At 48.3% G+C, this 21,353-nt stretch overlaps 1 protein-coding gene across 3 annotated transcripts in view; it reads right to left on the reverse strand.

The window, feature by feature from the left end:
• The window catches only part of PLAUR (plasminogen activator, urokinase receptor), a 74,311-nt gene that overhangs the window by 28,374 nt on the left and 24,584 nt on the right, over positions 1–21,353 (reverse strand). For all 3 annotated transcript variants that reach the window (XM_063719542.1, XM_054540597.2, XM_063719543.1), the window contains one exon: positions 1,496–1,581. The gene's annotated coding sequence lies outside the window, so the exon portion shown is untranslated. The remainder of the gene's footprint in view (positions 1–1,495; positions 1,582–21,353) is intronic.

A 21,353-nucleotide genomic window follows, 5' to 3' on the forward strand; every position in this document is an offset into this window, starting at 1 on the left:
ACTGTGTGTGTGCGTGTGTGCATGTGTGTGCATGTATGCATATGTGTGCATGTGTGTGTGAGTGTACATGCACGTGTGTGTGCACACATGTGTGCGTGCATGTGTGCATGAGTGTGTGTGCATACGCGCATGTGTGTGTGCATGTGTGTAAGTGTGCCTGCATGCATGTGTGTGAGTGTGCCTGAATGCATGTGTGCGTGCATGTGTGCATGAGTGTGTGTGTGTGCATATGTGCATGTGTGTGTGCATGTGTGTGAGTGTGTATGCATGCATGTGTGTGAGTGTGCCTGCATGCATGTGTGTGTGTGTGTGTGCGCGCACACCTGTTTGGGGCTCCCTTATCCTCTTGCCATCTGCCATGATGAAGTGACTGCCCTCTGGCCTGGCCACTGGGAGGGTCCTTCTCTGGTTGGGGAGCGGGGGTGGGGGATGGAGGGGTGGCTGAGCTGATGGTAGGGAAAGGGCCATCGCCCATAACCTCCCCTTTCTGGCACACCTAACAGGCCGCACTGATGTGGCTTTCAGATCCTGGCCTGGTCACCTCTTAGATGCAGAGGACCTCTCCACTCAGGGTCTCCCTAGGGAGTGGAAGAGCTGGTAAACTCTTGAGTCCAATAACCCTCTTTCCCTGTTTTCCAGGCAGAGAAACTGAGGTCCAAAGGGAAGACTTTTTATTTTTTTGAGATAAGGTCTGGTTTTATCGTCCATGCTGGAGTGCAGTGGTGAGATCTCAGCTCACTGCAACCTCCGCCTCCTGGGCTCAAGCCATCCTCCCACCTCAGCCTCCCAAGCAGGGGGGACAACAGGCGTGCACTACCACGCCTGGCTAATTTTTGTATTTTTTGTAGAGACAACATTTCACCATGTTCTCCAGGCTGGTCTTGAACTCCTGAGCTCAAGCGATCTGCCCACCTCGACCTCCCAAAGTGATGGGATTACAGGCATGAACTATGGCGCCCGGCCTAAAACAGGAGACTTTAAATGAGTTTCTCCCCCTCTCAAGTTTATTGTGTTTGTGTTACAGTGGGTACTGTTCTGAGAGTATCATCTATATTATTGGTGAATCTGTAAATATCTTATTTCATATACACACACACACACACACACACAGAGGGAAACTAAGGATTAGAGAGGTGTGGTGGGCTGAAAGATGGTCCCCCAAAATATCCAGGTCCTAAGCCCTGGAGCCTATGGGTGTTACCTTATAGGAAAAAAGGGTCTTTGCAGATATGATTAAGTTAAGGAACTTAATCAGGAACATTTTCCTAATTATCCAGATGGGCCCTAAGTGTAATCAGAAGTGCCCTTAGAGGAAGGAGGGACAGGGACATTTGACTATAGACAGAAGAAAAGTAAGTCATGGGAGAGAAGCAGAGGAAAACAAGGTGGGAGACAGAAGGTATTTGCTGCGGGCTTTGATGATGGAGAAATGGCCAAGAACCAAGAAATGTAAGAAATGCAGCTCCTGCTGGAAAACGACAAGGAAATCACTCACCCCGAGAGTCTCTTGACCAGGGCACTGCTCTGCTGACACCTTGATTTTGATTACGTGAGACACATTTTGTACTTCTGACCTCCAGTCTGTAAGAGAATAAATTTCTGTTGTTTTAAGCCACTAGATCTAAGCTAATTTGTTACAGAAAAATAGGACACCAATACAAGAGGTTACCTCACTTGCCTAAATTGAGCTGATATTTTTTGTTTTTTGAGACAGGGTCTTGCTCTGTTGCCTAGGCTGGAGTGCAACGGCAGGATCATAGCTGATTGTGGCCTCCAGTTCCTGGCCTCAAGCTATCCTCCTGCCTCAGCCTCCCGAGTAACTGGAACTACAGGCCCTTGTGACCAAGCCTGGCTGATTTTAGAGAGCTTTTTTGTTTGTTTGTTTTTTTGAGATGGATTCTGGCTCTGTTGCCCAGGATGGAGTACAGTGCTGCGATCTCGGCTCACTGCAACCTCTGCATCCCAGGTTCAAGCAATTCTCCTGCCTCAGCCTCCTGAGTAGGTGGGATTACAGATGCCTGTCATCATGCCTGGCTAATTTTTGTATTTTAGTAGAGACGGGGTTTCACCATGTTGGCCAGGCTAGTCTTGAACTCCTGTCCTCAGTTGATCCACTCACCTTGGCCTCCTGAAGTGCTGGGAATACAGGCGTGAGCCATCGTGCCTGGCTGCCTGGCTGATTTAATTTTTTTTTTTTTTTTAGTAGAGATGGGGTGGGGTCTCACTATGTTGCCCAGGCTGGTCTTGAACTCATGGCCTCCATCAATTCTCCAGTGTTGGCCTCCCAAAGTGTTGGAATTAATAGGCTTGAACTACCACATCTGGCTTCTAAACTGACTTGTTAGGCCAAGTGTGGTGCCTCATGCTTGTAATCCCAGAACTTTGGAAGGCTGAGGCGGAGGGATCACTTGAGGTCAGGATTTCAAGATCAGCCTGGCTGACATGGTGAAACCCCATCTCTACTTAAAAAAATATATAAAAATTAGCCTGGTATGGTGACAGGTGCCCGTAATCCCAGCTACTCGGGAGGCTGAGGCATGAGAATCACTTGAACCTGGGAGGTGGAGGTTGCAGTGAGCCGAGAATGCGCCACTGCACTCCAGCCTAGATGACAGGGCGAGACTCTGTCTCAAAAATAAATAAATAAATAAATAAATAAATAAATAAATAAATAAATAAGATAAACTGACTTGCTAAGTGTAGCGTCAGGATTTGAACCCCTGCAGTCTGGCTCTACTTCCTACACTTACACCCACCATGCTGAGGGGTGCTGCCCTGGAGTGGGGCAGGCAAAGACTAGGAACTATTAATAGAAGTTTCATCCTGTTCTCTCCCAGCTCCCGCCTCTTTCCATCTCGTCCTTCAGCAGCCTTCTTTGCTATGCCTCTCTCTGGCTTCATGGTATTAGGGGTGACTTGGAGAGAAGAGGGGACCAGAGGAATAATATTCACTGAGTTTGTGTAAAGAAAGAAGCTTTCCTTTCCTCTAGCACCTTGCAGCTCTTTTATTCCACCGCCTAGATGCAATAGCAGAAATAATCTTTGCAATTCAAGGCCTAATATTCTGAATATATAAGGAGCTCCTGTTATGGGTTGAATTGCTTCCCCTCCACACCAAAAAAACATAGGTTGAAGTCCTAACCCCCAGTACTCAGAATGTGACCTTATTTGGAAATAGGGCTGTTGCAGATATAATTAGTTAGGCTGCAGTCATACTGAAGTAGGTTGGGCCCCAAATCACTATGACTGGTGTCCTTATAAGAATGTGGCCCTAGGCCAGGCGCGGTGGCTCACGCCTATAATCCCAGCACTTTGGGAGGCTGAGGTGGGTGCATCACCTGAGGTCAGGAGTTTGAGACCAGCCTGGCCAATATGATGAAACCCCATCTCTACTAAAAATACAAAAATTAGCCAGATCTGGTGGCATGCGCCTGTAGTCCCAGCTACTTGCGAGGCTGAGGCAGGAGAATTGCCAGAACCCATGAGGCAGAGGCTGCAGTGAGCCGAGATTGCGCCACTGCACTCCAGCCTGGGCAATAGAGTGAGACTCTGTCTCAAAAAAAAAAAAAAAAAAAAAAAAAAAGGTGGCCCTGTGATGACAGAGAGACACAGGAATAATGCCATGTAAAGACAAAGAAAGAGATCGGAGCTAGGCAGCTGCAAGCCAAGGACCGCCAAAGATTGCCAGAAAGGCACAGCTACTGGGAAGAGCCAGGAAGGATTCCTCTATGGGTTTATGGCCCTGCTGACACCTTGATCTTGGACTTCTGGACTCTGGACTGTGAGACAATACATTTGTCTTTCTGACCCACCCAGTCTGTAGTACTTTGTTACAGCAGCCATAGGACGCTAACAGAGCTTCTATGAATCAATTGGGTGGAGCACAGTGGCTCACGCCTGTAATCCCAGCACTTTGGGAGACCAAGATGGGTGGATTGCCTGAGCTCAGGAGTTCGAGACCAGCCTGGGCAATACCACGAAACCCCTTCTCTACTAAAATACAAAAAATTAGCCGGGCATGGTGGCACGCACCTGTAGACCCAGCTACTTGGGAGGCTGAGGCAGGAGAATCGCTAGAACCCATCAGGCAGAGGCTGCAGTGAGCAGAGACTGTGCCACTGCACTCCAGCCTGGGTGACAGAGTGAGACTCTGTCTCAAAAAAAAAAAAAAGAAGAAGGTGGCCCTGTGATGACAGAGAGACACAGAAATAATGCCATGTAAAGACAAAGGAAGAGATCAGAGCTAGGCAGCTGCAAGCCAAGGACCGCCAAAGATTGCCAGAAAGCCACTGCTGCTGGGAAGAGCCAGGAAGGATTCCTCTATGGGTTTATGGCCCTGCTGACACCTTGATCTTGGACTTCTGGACTCCAGACTGTAAGATAATACATTTGTTGTTCTGACCCACCCAGTCAGTAGTACTTTGTTATAGCAGCCATAGGAGGCTAACAGAGCTTCTATGAATCAATTGGGTGGAGCACAGTGGCTTACACCTGTAATCCCAGCACTTTGGGAGGCCAAGATGGGTGGATTGCCTGAGCTCAGGAGTTCGAGACCAGCCTGGGCAACACCATGACACCCCGTCTCTACTAAAATACAAAAAATTAGCTGGGCATGGTGGCGTGCACCTGTAGACCCAGCTACTTGGGAGGCTGAAGCAAGAGAATTGCTTGAACCTAGGAGGCGGAAGTTGCAGTGAGCTGAGATTGCACCACTGCACTCCAGCCTGGGGGACAGGGTAAGACTTGTCTCAATAATAATAATAATAATTAATAGAGGGCAGGAAAAGAAGCACAAATGACCCCTATAAAAATGACACTAAGCAGTCACAGTGGCTCACGCCTGTAATCCCAGCACTTTGGGAGGCTGAGGCACGAGGATCACTTGAGCCCAGGAGTTCCAGACCAGCCTAGGCAACAAAGGGAGACCTTGTCTCTATAAAATAAAAAAAGGTTAGCCAGGCGTGGTAGGACATGCCTATCTTCCCAGCTACTCAGGAGGTTAAGGCAGGAGGATCTCTTGAGCCCAAGAATTCAAGACTGCAATGCGCTATGATTGTGCCACTGCACTCCAGCATGGGTGACAGAGTGAGACTACGCTCTAAAAAAAATTAGTCAATAAGAGAGACCCCAGAGATCTGTTTTGTCCCTTCTAACAGATGAGGATGTGCAAGAAAATGCCTTCCATGAACCAGACAGCGGGATCTTGCCAGACACCAAATCTACTGGTGCCTTGATCTTGGACTTCCCAGCCTCCAGCACTGTGAGAAATAAATGTCTATTGTTTATAGGCATTCAGTTTGACGGATGGTCTTATTCATATGTCTAGACTCTCAACCGCGATGTTTGGTGTGCTAGGAGCCTCTCTCCTCAAGATTTCTCACCCTGTAAGCTTGGGCTCCTTCATCCAGTGTCAAAGGGTTCTCAGCAGCAAGAAAGTGAGAACAGCACTGGCAAGTTCTTTTTGTTTAAAGTTTTTAAACAAATTATTAATTTTCTTTATTTTTTGGGTTTTTTTTTTTTTTTTTTGAGGTAGGATCTCTCTCTGTCACCCAGGCTAGAGTGCAGTGGTGAGATATCGGCTCACTGCAACCTCCATCCCCTGGGCTCAAGCAATTCTCCCACCTCAGCCTCCCGAATAGCTGCGAATACAGGTGCACACCACCATGCCTGGCTATTTTTTTGTATTTTCAGTAGAGATGGGGTCTTGCTATGTTGCCCAGACTGATCTTGACCTCCTGAACTCAAGCAATTCACCCGCCTTGGCCTCCCAAAGTGCTGGGATTACAGGGGTGAGCCACTGCACCCAGCCTAATTATTAATCATTATTATTTTGAGACACGGTCTTGCTCTGTGGCCCAGGCTAGAGTGCAGTGGCGCAATCTTGGCTCACTACAACCTCCACTTCCTGGGTTCAAGCGATTCTCCTGCCTCAGCCTCCCAAGTAACTGTGATTATAGGCACCCGCCATCATGACCAGATAATTTTTGTATTTGTAGTAGAGGTGAGGTTTCACCATGTTGGCCAGGCTGGTCTCGAACTCCTGACCTTAAGTAATCCACTCACCTCGGCCTCCCAAAATGTTGGGATTACAGGCGTGAGCCACTGCACCCAGCCTAATTACTCTTTTTTAGAGATGGGGTCTCACTGTGTTGCCTACGCTGGTCTTGATCTCCTGGGCTCAAGTGATCCTCCTACCGCAGCCTCCCAAAGCACTGGGATTACAGAGGTGAGCCATCGCGCCCCGCCAAAGCTACAAGTTCTTGAGGCCAGGAACTCAAGGCCCAGGCTCAGAACTCATGGGACATCAATATATCTCATTCTATTGGCCAAACCAAGTTACAAGACCAGCTCAGATTTGAGAGGAGGAGGATCGATGCTATCTCTTGATGGAAGGAGCTGCACAGAACTCGTGGCCACTTGTATTCGACCACACATCTTTTCACCTCTCAGGCTGGCAAAAATAAAACGGTTTGATAATGCATGGAGTTGATGAGGCTGTGGGAAAACAGATACTCCCCATTGTTTCTCCTGGGGGTATAAACTGGTACAGCCCTACAAGAGGTAATTTTGCAATTGCTCTCAAAATCACAAGTGTGGCAAAACCTTCGTCATTTTGCAAAACCACTCACCACGTCCAGGAACTTGGTGTGTGCGTGAAATGATATGGTCACAGGGCTCTTCATTGCAGCATAGTTTGTAACGTCAAATGGGAAAATGCTAATGCTACAAGAGGTGCACTTATCCAGCGGAAAAAGAAAGAGGAAACTCTTCATGCAATTCAGGTTACATTATTGCCAAGTTCAAAAATCTAGGGGCAGAACAGTGCAGGGAATACCCCACTGTTCATTAAAGAAGAGAGGCCTGCCCTGGCCAATATGACAAAACCCTGTCTCTACTGAAAATACAAGAATAAGCCAGGCGTGGTGGCGGGTGCCTGTAATCCCAGCTACTCGGGAGGCTGAGGCAGGAGAATCGCTTGAACCCGGGAGGTGGAGGTTGCAGTGAGCTGAGATCGTGCCACTGCACTCCAGCCTGGGCGACAGAGCAAGAGTCTGTCTCAAAAAAAAAAAAAAAAAAAAAGGAAAAGAAAAAGGAGAAGGGAATATGTCTATATTTGCTTGTAGAGTATATGCATTAAATAACTTGTCTGGGCTGGGCGTGCTGGCTCACGCCTGTAATCCTAACACTTTGGGAGGCCAAGGTGGGAGGATTGCTTGAGCCCATGAGTTTGAGACCAGCTTAGGCAACACAGGAAGACTCTGTCCCTACAAAAAAAAAAAAAAAAAAAAAAAAAAATAGCTGGGTGTAGTGGTGCGTGCTTGTAGTCCCAGCTACTCAGGAGGCTGAGGTGGGAGGATCGCTTGAGCATGGGAAGTTGAGGCTGCAGTGAGCCGAGATTGTGCCACTGCACTCCAGCCTGGGTGACAGAGCTAAACTCTGTCTCAAAATAAAAAATAAAAAACAAAACAACTTGTCTGATGCCCCCTTGCCACCACATTTCAAGTGAAGTGCAGGGAAATGTCCCTTCCCTGCGTGCCTGCTCTTCATTCTTCAGTCCACAAGCCTCGTGTTTGTGCAGCTCCTGGCCTGTCACCCAGCCCGAGTTATTGGTGACGATAACATCTAGAGAGACTGGCTTCCTCTAGTCACAAAGTGCCAGGCGCTGTTCCCTCCTCCCCAAACTCCAGACTTGGCTGGGGGACTCTCTGTCCCGTCTTCTCACCTCTCCTGCACCAAAGGGTTCTTGGTTTACCTGGGAAGGATGTGAGCCAAGTCCCCAGACTTCTCCCTGTCCGAGCACCCCACCGAGAAAAGCCACCTCCCATCCCCAGGCTGCTATCTTTCCTCCTTAGGGTTGGCACCTTCCAGAGTCACCTCCTTGATTGTACCCACTGATTGAGGGGCCCCACCTGGGAGTCTGGGAAGCCTGGCAGGCCTGTGGGTGACCTTGAACTCGTCCTTTCTCTTGCTTGAGATCTCTCCTCTGAGCCAAGAGGGGAGGTCAACCTCAACTTGTCCCCTTAGCAGCCTTATTTATGTTGCTAAATAATGATGATGATGATGATGATGATGATGATGACAATGACACAGCAGTTACTGCCCACTGTTCTAAGTGCTCTACATAAATCAACTCAATCCTCACAGCAGCCCTTCGATGGAGGTCCTCCTAGTTGCCCTGTTTTACAATTGAGGAAACTGAGGCCCAGTAGTTAAAACGTCTTGCCCAAGGCCACTTAACTTGGAAGTGGCAGAACTGGAATTTGAACTCGGATTGTCTGGTTCCAAAGCGTTCATCACCCCTCTGGACGGGTGTGCGGTTTCCTTAAAGCTCACTACTACAAATACCTCCAATCCTAACAGAACCACCATTAGCGTTACTAAGGAGGCAGGCCAGGTGCCATGGCTCAAGCCTGTAATCCCAGCACTTTGGGAGGCTGAGGCGGGTGGATCACTTGAGGTCAGGAGTTCAAGACAACCACCAACATGGTGAAACCCTGTCTCTACTGAAAAAATACAAAAAATTAGCTGGGCATGGTGGCGGGCACCTTTAGTTCCAGCTACTTGGGAGGCTGAGGCAGGAGAATCACTTGAACCTGGGAGGTGGAGGTTGCAGTGAGCTGAGATCGTGCCACTGCACTCCACCATGGGCATCAGAGTGAGAATCCATCTCAAAAAAAAAAAGGAGGGCACTTACAGCAATCCAGGCCCTGGGCTACACCCATTTAGCAGATGAGCACACTGAGGCCCGAAATAGGGAAAGGGACATCCCCAGAGTTACACCTCATAGGAGGAGCAGGTGGGGTGTCAAAGCCCATGAAGGGTGGACTTGCCGGGCACCAGGCTGGAAGCCCCTCATGGGGTGGCTGAAATTGATCTTATTCCCATTGAACAAGTGTGAAAATCAAGGTGGCCCAGGGAGGGGCAGGAGGAAAATGACACGGGTCTCATCCAGAGAGGGCAGATCAATTTCCCTCTTGGTGCAGCCCTGTGCTCAAGCCAGAGACATTTGGGTTCAAATCCTGGTTGTGCCGATTTTCTTGTTATGTGCCCCTGGACAAGGCCTTGACTGCTCTGAGCCCTGGTTCTCTTCTTTGTAAAAGAGGGAACCCCAGGGCTGATTTCAGTTGTACTGGTTGTTAAAATATTCAGGTATATCCAGATTTGGTTGATAAAATTCCCCTGCCTGGAGGCCTTGAGTGCCCTGATGGCACCTCTGGGTCCTCCCAAACATCCTCATAGTCTAGAAAGATGAGGGAAAGACCAGGTCCCTGGAGGCCACCAGGATGCTACTCTAGCAATTGGGCAGGATTGTTACTACTAACAGCCTGGCCTGTATTGACAGGTGGTCAAATATTTTGAGTATCCTCCCTGGGTGGGGTTCATGATAATGGCTGGTAGGATTACTGTAAGGATTTAGTGAGCTAATGTCTGTAATGAGTGATGAGGCAACCCATTATTATTTTATATTATTATTATTATTTCTTTTTTAGAGCAGAGTCTCACTGTCACCGAAGCTGGAGTGCAGTGGCGACATCATAGCTCACTGCAACGTTGAATTCCTGGGCTCAGGCGATTCTCCCACCTCAGCCTCCCTAGTAGCTGGGACTGTAGGTGTGCACCACCATGCCTGGCTAATTTTTATTTTTATTTTTATTTTTGAGACACAAAGTCCCACTCTGTCGCCCAGACTGGAGTGCAGTGGCACAATCTTGGCTCACTGCAACCTCTGCCTCCCAAGTTAAAGAGATCCTTGTGCCTCAGCCTCCCAAGTAGCTGGGATTATAGGCATGTACCACCACAGCAGGCTAATTTTTTTTTTTTTTCTTTTTTGAGATGGAGTCTTGCTCTGTCACCAGGCTGGAGTGCAGTGGTGCGATCCCAGCTCACTGAAACCTCCACCTCCTGGGTTCCAGCGATTCTATTCTCCTGCATCAGCCTCCTGAATAGTTGGGACTACAGGCACGCACCACCACGCCCAGCTGATTTTATGTATTTTTAGTAGAGACAGGGTTTCACCATGTTGGCCAGGATGGTCTCGATCTCTTGACCTTGTGATCTGCCTGCCTCGGCCTCCCAATGTGCTGGGATTACAGGCATGAGCCACTGCACCAGGCCCTAATCGGCTTTTGCCATCCACTGTTGGGCCTGGCCTTCTCCCGCAAGTATGCAAAACAAGTTGGTAAAGATCAGAGAAGCTGGATGGGTAAGCCTGAACTGTGAAGTTAGATTTATCGGCAAAATGATGGGGCTCTTCAGTAACCTCAGGAAATGCCCTGGATATAGCACGGAGTTCAGCTTTAGTTCCAGAGACAAGAAATCCGAGGACCTCAGTGTCGTTAGACAGCCTGGTCTTAAGGGGATAAGTTTTTATAGGCTGAGGTTGTGAAGTAGAAGGGGAAGGGGTGTTAATGGGGAAAGACATCAGAAAAGAAAGAAAGAGAAGGGTTAAGAACCAGTAGATGGGACCTGAGAGAGAAAGATTTGGGGCTTCAGATGTCTTTTTTTTTTTTTTTTTTTGGAGACAGAGTCTCACTCTGTTGCCCAGGCTGGAGTGCAGTGGCGTGATGCCAGCTCACTGCAACTTCCGCCTCCCAGGTTCAAGTGATTCTCCTGCCTCAGCCTCCCTAGTAGCTGGGATTACAGGCACGTGCCACCACGCCCAGCTAATTTTTTTTTTTTTTTTTTTTAGTAGAGACAGGGTCTTGCGATATTGGCCAGGCTGGTCTCGAACTCCTGGCCTCAAGTGATCTGCCCACCTTGGCCTCCCAAAGTGCTAAGATTCCAGGTATGAGCCACTGCGTCTGGCCCACCTGTCTAATTTTTAAATTTTTTTTAGAGGCTGGGTCTCACTATGTTGTTCAGGCTGGTCTTTAACTCCTGGGCTCAAGCGATCCTTCCACCTTGGCCTCACAAAGTGCTGGGATTACAGGTACGAGCCCCTGCACCTGGCCACAACCTATTAATAGTACTACTAATAATAACATGTCCCCCTGTCCTTCTCTGGCCTCACTGAGTAGTCCCAGGCTTTCCCCACATGCCTCTCAGGACTCAGTTTCCCCATCTCGATGCTCTCTCAGTCCCCTCTCTTGCTGGATGTCCCAGTGGCCAGGATGGTGGGTGGGGCCGCTATCTTCCCGGCCTATTTGCTCTCCCTCTTCCGGGGCTGCTACCCTGGCCAAGGGCCTTGAATAAAAGGCAAGGGCACCTGTGTCCTGCTTCCTTCTCTCCGGCCTGGATCATGCGCTGGCTCCTCTCTGCCCTGTTGCTCCTGGGAGCACTGGCTGCCCCAGCAGGTGAGCACGTCATGGTCCATCAGAAAGGGAGAGGGTCAGCTCAAGGTCACATGGGGTGGTGTGAGTCTGGCTTCAGAGTCTGGGCCCCAGGTCCTTCCAACTGGGCTCATTGTCTAGCTGAGGCAGTAGAACAGGGCGGCTGAGAACCTAATTCTGGAACCAGGCTGCCTGGGTTCAAATCCTGACTCTGCCACTTCTTAGCTGTGTGACTCCAGACAAACCACATAATCCCTCTGTGCCTCATTTTTTCCACGTGTGAAGTGGTGACAATGCCCCTGCCTCAGAGGGTTGTTGAGGCATTGGTTGAATCCACACGTTTGAGGAGCTCAGAACAGTGCCAGCCTGGCAGTGGCTGTGTTTGAGGGTGAGCTCTGCTGGATTGTCCGGGAGCAGTTACTGTTACTCTTTTACCTCGCCTGCCTGTCTGCCCTTTGGCTCTAATTCTGCCACCTTTGCCTGAGTTGGGAATTAAGTGGTTTGGATCCTAGCCAGGACCTCAGTGTTCGATCTTGAATTGAAACCCTAAACCCAGCAGCTCCCACTTAGAGATTCTGTGATTCCCATCTCCAAACCTTTGCCTGAGTTGTTTCATCGACTTGGAACGCCATTCGGGCTCCTCACAACAAAGAAGGTTGCTGATCTCCCAGTGGCCCTCCCACCTCAGCCCTTAGTCCTATTCGTTTTTTTTTTTTCTTTTTTTTTTTTTTTGAGACAGGATCTCACTTTGTTGCCCAGGCTGGAGTGCAGTGGTGCAATCTTAGCTCACTGCAGCCTGAACTTTTGGGTTTAAGTCATCCTCAGCTTCCTAAGTAGCTGGGATTACAGGCATGAGCCACTATGCCTGATTAGTCCTATTCTTGAATCGTGTGTGTGTGTGTGTGTGTGTGTGTGTGTGTGTTCTCTGTCCTTCTCAAACTGCAGAGTCTGATCGCTGTTCTCTTCCTTGCAGGAAGCTCCAAAGATATGTCCAGCCTGCAATTTGCTGCGAACCTGCACTGAAATAACTTGTCCTTCTGCCCAGGACTTCTGCTTGTTTAGCCAGATGCAGCTGGGTGGGGGACCGGGCTGGGGACTGGACAGGGGCTGGGCGGAGAGAATGGACAAAGGTGGCGGGTGGAAGGGGGGCATGGATGAGCCATCCTGGGACTGGAGATTGCCAGCCCTGCCTCATAGATCAGCCTGGTGCTGCTGGGGTAAAGGGCAGAGGGCAGCTGAACAGCAGAAGAGGCCCTGGATTGGCCATGGGGATTGCTATAGAGTGGGCAGAGGTCCTGGAGGGCTTGGAAAGCAAGGGCCCTAATCTCCCTTCCTCAAACTGTATCCCTAGAAAATGGGACTCTCATTGAGAAGGGGTCATGTGTGGCCCCTGGAGAATGCCAAGAAGGTGTCTACGCCCTGACCTACGGCCCCCATGCAAGAGTCTGGGTCAGCACAGCCTGTTGTGAAAACAACTGCAGCCGCCTTCCCCAGTAAGGTTTGTTGGGGGGACCTCGGGCTCACACACCAGGGTAGGGTGTCATGGGGACCCGGCCTCAATTTCCTGCCTCACAGCTTTTTGTCTGGCTGACTGGGGCAAGAAGGAGGCTCTCAGTTTTCTCATCTGGAAAATGGGTGTGATGTAGGTTTTAAAGGGTGTTCATCCCCTAGGCTGGCACGTGGTAGACACTTCTTTTGTTGCCATGCTTATTGAATATTGGGAGGCTAAAGAGAACTCCAAGCTCTTTTCTGTTTCTCTCTCTCTCTCTCTTTTTGAGACAGAGTCTCACTCTGTTGCCCAGGCTGGAGTACAATGGCGCAATCTTGGCCTACTGCAACCTCCACCTCCTGGGTTCAAATGATTCTCGTGGCTCAGCCTCACGAGTAGCTGGGATTACAGATGTACACCACCACGTCCGGCTAATTTTTGTATTTTTAGTAGAGTTGGGGTTTCGCCATGCTGGCCAGTCTGGTCTCAAACTCTTGACCTTCAGTGACCTGCCCGCCTGGGCCTCTCAAAGTGCTGGGATTACAGGCATGAATCACTGTGCCCCACCTCTCTTTTTGTCTTTAATAGAGGGGCTCCCCTTGAAGGCTGGTCAAACAGAACAAGAAACCTCACAAGAGGTGACAGGCCCAGGTCTAGGGGAGCCCAGCCAGGAGCCCAGGATGCAAAAATGTTTATTCTTTATTTTTTATTTTTATTTTTTTTGACAGAGTCTCACTCTGTCACCCAGGCTGGAGTGCAGTGGTGCAATCTTGGCTTGCTACAACCTCTGCCTCCTGGGTTCAAGCAATTCTCCTCCCTCAGCCACCTGAGTAGCTGGGATTACAAGTGCATGCTACCACGCCAGGCTGATTTTTTTGTATTTTTAGCAGATATGGGGTTTCCCCATGTTGGCCAGGCTGGTCTCAAACTCCTGGCCTCAAGCAATCCACCCACTTTGGCTTCCCAAAGTTCTGGGATTACAAGTGTAAGCCCTCATGCCCAGCCCACGGTGCAAAATTTAAGGAGATGCTCACTCTGAGGGGATAGCCCTCTACTTGCACAACCCTGAAAAGTCATGCCTCCTTAAATTTTGGGCCCCTGGTTTCACCCTAGATCTGGCCCTGGGTGGTGACAAAGATCACTTTTTGTTGCTTGGTTATTTCTTCTAAGAAGGAATTTGTATTTGGCAGATGTAGCAATGGGGAGAGGTAGCCATCCTTTCAAACAAGTGCAATTTCCCTCCTCCTAATTTGTGTCTAATTTCCCTCCTAAACTGTGTCTCTCAGCAAAATAAAACCCCCAGGTTCAAGTTAAGAGGTGGGCATGCTATTCAGTATATAAAATGCCAGGTATGATTATAACTGCATTAATTTTTTTTTTAGACAGTCTTGCTCTGTCGCCCAGGTTAGAGTGCAGTGGTGCAATCTTGGCTCACTGCAACCTTTGCCTCCTGGGCTTGAGCAATCCTCACACCTCAGCCTCCTGAGTAGCCATGGCTACAGACACGTGCCACCATGACTGGCTAATTTTTTTTGCATTTTGTAGAGATGGAGTTTCGCCACGTTGCCCAGGCTGGTCTGGAACTCCTGGGCTCAAGCCTTCCACCTGCCTCGGCCTCCCAAAGTGCTGGGATTATAGGCATAAGCCATTGTGCCCAGCCTCAGGTCTCAAACACTCCTTGCAGCCCCTGAAAACTTATTCTGGGGCCAGGCGCAGAATCACTTTGGAGGGAAATGATCTGGATTGTGGGAGTAGAGGCAGTGAGAGAGGGAGGAGAGGAGAACAGGAGAACAGAGGCCTAGTGAGGAAGGATGGCTGTAGGGGTGTTCCTCAGCCCCCACCCCACCCTGACTTTGTCCACTCCCACCAGAGGCAGGGCCCAAGGCCAAGCCCAACACTGTGAAATGTCATTACTGTTCCAGGAATAAGTCGGCTCCATGAACTGCACTGGGAAACAGACTGCATGTGTCACCCTCCATGGGACCTGGAGTAGAGGTAAGGGCCCCTTCACAGGAGGTGATTTTCATGGCAGGTTTCTTCCCACCCGCACAAATAAGGCTTGAGCTTCATTTGCACATGTGTCCTGGTTATCTATTGCCCTTTAACAAATCACCCACAGGCCAGGAGCAGTGGCTCACGCCTGTAATCCCAGTACTTTGGGGGGCTGAGGTGGGAGGATTACTTGAGCCCAGGAGTTCAAGACCAACCTGGGCTACATGGCAAGTTCCCATCTCGAAAAAAAAAAAACAAAACAACAACAATAAAAAAAACCCCACAAAAACCCAAATCACTCACAAGGTTGGTGGCTAAAAATAACAATCATTTAATGATCTCTTCCAGTTTCTTTGGGTTGGGAATTCAGGAAGAGCTCCTCTGGAGAGTTCTGAGTCTCTCATATGTTGTAGTCAGAGGGTGTTAAGAGCTGGAACTGCTGGGGCAGGTACAACCAGGGGCTTTCTGAGCATCTCTTGCATATATGTAAGCACAGGGCCTTTCTATGTGGCCTCTCCACATTGGTTAGATTGAGCTTCCTCCCATCATGGCTACCTCAAGGCTCTTTACATGGTGGCTAACAATTTCATTCAGCAAACAAAGTTACAGCTGCTTGGTCTTTATGGCTCAGCCTTGGAAGTCACATAATGTAACTTGTATTCTGCTTTATTGATTGAAATGGTCACAAAAGTTCCATCTGGTTTCAAGATGGAAGAGGCATGGACCCCACCTGTTGATGTGTCATAGATTTGCAGAGGTATTTTTAAATCACCACTATGATTTGCAAACAGTTGGAGGAGAGGCCTTTTCAGCAAAAGATTTATAATATAGCCACAGAAGCCAGAGGATAGACTAATTATGAAGCCAATCAAAGTATCGAGAGCAGTAAACTGGGCTTCTGCTTTTGGCAGTGTGGTGGACTCAATCCTCTAAAAGGTCTTCTGCTCCAAACAGTGGCATACTGGGAAGGTGGAGGACAGAGACAGTGAAATAGAGGAAGTGGCCCATCATGGTGGGGAGGAGCATTTTATCGCTGACATTGCTTAGAATTGCTGGTACTCCATGGTGATAATAAAAAGCAAATTGATCTTTTAGTTGGTTTTAAAATTCTCTATAGGCTGGGCATGGTGGTTCACGCCTGTAATCCCAGCACTTTGGGAAACTGAGACGGGTGGATCACTTGAGGACAGGAGTTCGAGACCAGCCTGGCCAACACGGTGAAACCCCGTCTCTGTTAAAAATACAAAAATTACCCAAGTATGGTGGCACACACCTGTAATCTCAGCTACTTGGGAGGCTCAGGTAGGAGTGAGCCGAGATTGTGCCACTGCACTCCAGCCTTGGTGACAGAGTGAGACTCTGTCTCAAAAAAAAATTCTCTATAGACACTAAGCCCCTTATAGCCTGTTCCCAGGATGCACTGCTCCCACTCCCTACCCCTGCTTGGTATGCCACTGTTTACAGATGAACAAGATCCTGTAGAGAAATATTTTTCCACACTTTCTGGGGTTGCAGAAAGTTAAGAAAATTTCCACGTGTCCCTAAGCAAAACAAAAATGTGAACAGAAATCATAATGAGAGCACTGAGAAAACATGGAAGGCACAGCGGCCTGGGAGCAAATGCTGATAATAGCATGCTTTAGGTAAATAGGTCTTGGGCTGGCAGCATGCTTCTGGAATTCAGATTCCCACATAAGCTAGGACCTCGGACAGAGGCTGAAATGATCCCTGGTCAGTAGCACCTCCTGGCACTCAGTAGAAGCAAAAGCAAATCCTTTCCAGGGAAAAGCTCCCAGGATTCCCACAGATGAGTATCAACCAAATATGAGCTCACAATCACAGTTCATGAAAGGCACAAGGAAACAAGCCACCATGAGTGATAGCAGAAATAAGAAATCACAGATACAGACCTGTGAGGAGCTCAGCTATTGTAATTATCAGCTGTAGAACATAGCATAATGGTATGTCTGAAGGAATAAACTTAGAATCACAAATGTGAGCAGGCAACAAGAGGTTGTAAAAACTGACCAGGTAGATTTGAAACTGAATCATATAAAACTACTAAGATGGCAACTTTCAGATAGTGAAAGATAGACATCAAGGTGGGAGGGTTGGACTCTGAGCCTCTTGTTGCAATCTCCTCTCATTTCCACAGGGGGTCCCCAAATTCTGATGGGCTGTGCTACACCAGAGGTCTGCAACTTACATGAGAATGCCACCCTGGGTCCAGAAGACTTTGGATTTCATCTCACCGCTAAGCCTGAATGCAACTACCTTATTCCTCCTACACAGCCAGGTGCTTTGAACCCTACCTTCCTAAAAACCCAACCTTTCTTACCTCCCTGGATCCCACATGCTCTTTTCAAACCTATGTGTTCCCAGGATGTCCACATTTCCTACGATAATGCTCCCAATGAGTACAATTACCCATACACACACACACACGCCACCTGACACACTCAGAAGCAGAACATCTATTGGCATATATCCACAAACATCCACATTTACATCCTAGCACCCAAAACAAATACGCAGAGGCACACAGATTTCTAAACATGAACGTACTCTGAACATATTATGTGAGTGAGGTTAAAGATCCACGTTCTGTTTAAATGGATCTGAGCCTGGGCAGCATGGCAAAACACCGTCTCTACAAAACAACAACAACAACAACAAAACAAAGCCAGGCATGGTGGCATGCGCCTGTGGTCCCACCTACTTGGGAGGATGGCTTGAGCCCGGGAGGCGGAGGTCACAGTGAGCTGAGATTGTGTCACTATACTCCAGCCTGGGTGATAGGGCAAGACCCCTTCTCAAAAAAAAAAAAAAAAAAAAAAAAAGGAAAAAAATAAAAGATAAATCTGATGGTGTTTTCTCTCTTTTCTTCACTTCCTTGCTTGTGAAAGAAGTCAGATTTGCCAATAGTCTTCTTTTGGCTTAACAAAGAACATTCACAAGAAGTTTTGTCTTCCGCAAAAGTGATATGCTAATTGAAATAGTATTTACTGGGGCCACAGTTTATTAAGCAATTCAACCAACTGAACAGAGGGATAGATGTTTTAGAGGTGAGAAAGGCAATTTTCTCTGGATAGAGCTGCATTCCCTCAGCTCCAGAGATGTAGACGAAACTTTGTCAGAAACTACACCAGAAAGGACCATTCTCTCTCTCTCTTTCTCTCTCTCTCTGTGTGTGTGTGTGTGTGTGTGTGTGTGTGTGTGTATGTGTGTTTAGAGACAGAGTCGCCATCTGTTACCCAGGCTGAAGTGCAGCGGCACGATCATGGTTCACTGCAGCCTTAACTTTCCAAGCTCAAGCAATCCTCCTGCCTCAGCCTCCTGAGCAGCCGGCACCACAGGCACACACTGCTACACCCAGCTGATTTTTCAATTTTTTTTAGAGGTGAGGTCCTCCCTATGTTGCCAAAGCTGAAGGACCATTGTGTGATGCAAAAGAGAGTGTGTTTACTGGCCGGGCGCAGTGGCTCATGATTGTAATCCCAGCACTTTGGGAGGCCGAGGTGGGCGGATCATGAGGTCAGGAAATCGAGACCATCCTGGCTAATACAACGAAACCCTGTCTCTACTAAAAATACAAAAAATTAGCTGGGCGTGGTGGTGGGCGCCTGCAGTCCCAGCTACTCAGGAGGCTGAGGCAGGAGAATGGTGTGAACCCGGGAGGCGGAGCTTGCAGTGAGCCGAGATTGCGCCACCACACTCCAGCCTGGGTGACAGAGAGAGACTCTGTCTCAAAAAAAAAAAAAAGGCTGATCAGAGAGTGTATTTACTGAATTTGCAGGCAAAGCCGAAACATTCTCACCTTAGCTTCTTCAAATCTCTAGCTGCCAGGAGTTTTCCTTTTTTAAACTGAGCAGTGAATTTTTTTTTTTTTTTTTTTTTTCGTGAGACAGAGTCTCTCTGTCGGCCAGGCTGGAGTGCAACGGTGCGATCTTGGCTCACTGCAACCTCCGCCTCCTGGGTTCAAGCGATTTTCCCTGCCTCAGCTTCCCAGGTAGCTGGGATTACAGGTACCCACCACCAAGCCTGGTGAATTTTTGTATTTTTAGTAGAGATGGGGTTTTGCCGTGTTGGCCAGGCTGGTCTCGAACTCCTGACCTCAGGTGATCCGCCTGCGTAGGCCCCCCAAAGTGCTGGGATTACAGGTGTGAGTCACTGTGACCAGCCCTGAGCAGCGGATTTAATTAATTATCACAATGAAGAAAAAAGGCTGACTTGGGAGCTCAAAATTTACAATATGGAAAGAAAAAGGGCAAAATAGGAAGACTAACAACAGAAATGTGGGACACGGAATTTTTGCACACATGATCCCTGTGGACACAGACACAGAACATATCTATGCATGGACACACAGGCTTTCATATATATGACATGGGAAAGAGACAGGCATAAACACCCACAAACATACAAAAGCACAAAATATACACAGGCAAGCTGAAATACATTACCAACATCCATGAACGTTCACATCTGTACACCAACATATATATATATACAAGCACCCCCACACCTTGATGGAAACACAGACACACCCAGCCACAGAAACACACACATACCCATAAAACCAGCCTTATATACATAAACATAAACACATACCTTTGTTTATACAGACACGCAGGTAAACACCTACTCACACAGTGTCCTGCAGAGCTACACACACACACATCCCTGACCTCCTGCAGACAGTTTCAGAAACACACAGACAATTCAACACAGGAAGGCACAGCCAGATGTGCACACAGACTTAACAGGCCTGCAAACTTGCACATACAAATGGCATTCTTGCAGAAGTGCACACAAAAGGCACTTTTGCGCACTCATGGGCACATACTGATGTGCCCGGAAACTCAGCTCCATGCACGTGCATGCACACTGGTTGTCTTCCATCCAGTTCATCTTCCTCTGTCCCCAGGTCTTCATGCAACTGTGACCCACACCAAAGCTGAGAACACCGTCTGCTTCACCTGCTGAGACCTCCACAGCTGTGGCCCCCTTCCATGCCCAGAGGATAATAACTACTGCCTTCAGATGGCAGGCATCACAGGTGAGTGCCCATGCGGACAGAAATGGGGCTCGGGGTACAGAAAGACCTATCCTCACTCTCCCACTTTGCTGCCTAGCTCCAGCCATTGTAGCCTTTTCCTGGACATGCAGAGCAGAGGCTAGGGTGCAGTGGAGGGTGTGAGTTTAAAATCTGCTGCCATAGTTGTTTAACTTACTGCTGAATAACAAATTGGCCAGAACTTAGTGGCTTAACCAGTCATAAAAAGACAAATACTGTATGATTTCACTGAGTTATCTAGAGCAGTCGAAATCATTGAAACAGAAGATAGAATGGTGGTTGCCAGAGGTTGGGGGACGGGGGAATGGGAGTTGTTTAATGGGTACAGAGTTTCAGTTGTGCAAAATGAGTTCTAGAGAGCTGTTACACTCAACAATGTGAATATAGTCAACATTACTGAATTGTGCACTTAAAAATTGTTAAGAAGGCCAGCCGGGCACGGTGGCTCATGCCTTTAATCCCAGCACTTTGGGAGGCCAAGGCCGGAGGATCATCTGAGGTCAGGAGTTCAAGGCCAGCCTGGCCAACATTGTGAAACCCTGTCTCTACTAAAAATACAAAAATTAGCTGGGCCTGGTGGTATGCGCCTGTAGTCCCAGCTACTTGGGAGGCTGAGGCAGGAGAATTGCTTGAACCCGGGAGGCAGAGGTTGCGGTGAGCCAAGATCACACCACTTCACTCCAGCCTGGGCGACAGAGTGAGACTCTGTCTCAAAAAAAAAAAAAAAAATTGTTAAGAAAGCCAGACGTGATGGTTTATGCCTGTAATCCCAGCACTTTGGGAGGCCAAGGCAGGAGAATCACTTGAGGCCAGAAGTTCAAGACCAGCCTGGGAAACATAGTGAGACCCCCCCGCCACATCTCTATTTTTTTTAAAAAACATGTTAAGAGGGTATATTTTATACTGTGTGATTAAAAAAATCACAATTGGAAATAAAAACTTCTTGGATTAGACAAGTATTTGTTATTTCTCACAATTCTGCAGCTGACTGGGCTCAGCTGGGCAGTTCTTCTGCTCTAAGTGGTAAAGGCTGAGGTCACTTATGTGATTGCATTCAGCTGGGAGCTTGACTGCAACTGGAATGTTCAAGACAGCTGGGGAGAGCCTCGCTCCTCTGAGCTCTCACTAGTCAGTTTCCTAGCTTGAGCTTCCTTATAGTACGGTGGCTGGCTTCTGAGAAGGAAGAAGTGGGAACAACCAGGCCTTCTAAGGGATAGACCCAGAACTGTCACAGTGTCACTTCTGCCACAGTCTATTGGTCAGAGCAAATCCCAAGGCAGGCTCAGATTTAAGGGGTGATGTAATAGATTCCACCTCTTGATGAGAGAGTGGCAAGATTATGTTGCACAAGAGCATGCAGGATGGGAGATACAGTTGTGGCCATCTTGGTATCTACTACAACACTCTGGGCAGGCAGCCCCACTTAAGGCTCCTGTCACTCTCTCCCCATAGAAGGAAAAAGTGGACTCTTCTGTAAATGGGAAGAGGAGTTGAACTTGAAAACGGCTCTTTGCTATCTTTTTACA

Source organism: Pongo abelii, chromosome 20 (genome assembly GCF_028885655.2).
Source record: "Pongo abelii isolate AG06213 chromosome 20, NHGRI_mPonAbe1-v2.0_pri, whole genome shotgun sequence".
NCBI classification, from domain to species: Eukaryota; Metazoa; Chordata; class Mammalia; order Primates; family Hominidae; genus Pongo; species Pongo abelii.